Source organism: Fonticula alba, assembly GCF_000388065.1.
Source record: "Fonticula alba strain ATCC 38817 unplaced genomic scaffold supercont2.2, whole genome shotgun sequence".
In the NCBI taxonomy this organism is placed as follows: Eukaryota; order Rotosphaerida; family Fonticulaceae; genus Fonticula; species Fonticula alba.
This window is the reverse complement of record NW_009242972.1, coordinates 3,026,071-3,026,566: the sequence shown is the minus strand read 5'-3', so window position 1 is coordinate 3,026,566 and position 496 is coordinate 3,026,071. Positions and strand designations below refer to the sequence as shown.

Genomic DNA, 496 nt, shown 5'->3' with positions numbered 1-496 from the left:
CGGGGCAGACAACTGCGGCTGGCCCGCGGGTCGAGAAAGGCACCAGCGAGTGGAGACCTTTCGTCTAGGGGGCGCTCTGACTGTCGGCTTCTGCCATATATTATCCCGGACCGGGGGGGACGAGAGATCTCGCGCGTGCGCCTTTTTCGCCCCCGGGGCCGGGAGCGCATTTCAAATCGGCCCCCCGATGGGGAGCCCCACACGCGCGGGCATCTGGCCGTGCGACCGGCGTCGGGGGCCCCTCGTTCCCCGCCTCCCCGCCCTTCCCCACGGGCTGTGGTCACCCGCTGGAGCCATCGTGTCAGGCTTACCCCCGGCAGGACAGAATAATTCCTGCGGATCCTGGCCCGGGGCCGCGCGCCTTCCTCCCCCGCAACCTTCAGCATGCACGCCTGCGGGCAAATGCTGCCCCGCGCCCCATCATCCCGCCCTACCCCGAGGCCCAAAGCCAGCCGAGAGAGAGAGAGAGAGAGAGAGAGAGAGGGAGCGAGAGACG

At 69.0% G+C, this 496-nt stretch overlaps 1 protein-coding gene across 1 annotated transcript in view; it reads right to left on the bottom strand.

Annotated features, from left to right (window-relative positions):
* H696_01636 (hypothetical protein) overlaps window positions 1-496 on the bottom strand; it is an 8,495-nt gene that overhangs the window by 6,783 nt on the left and 1,216 nt on the right. The gene's annotated exons all lie outside the window — the stretch shown is intronic.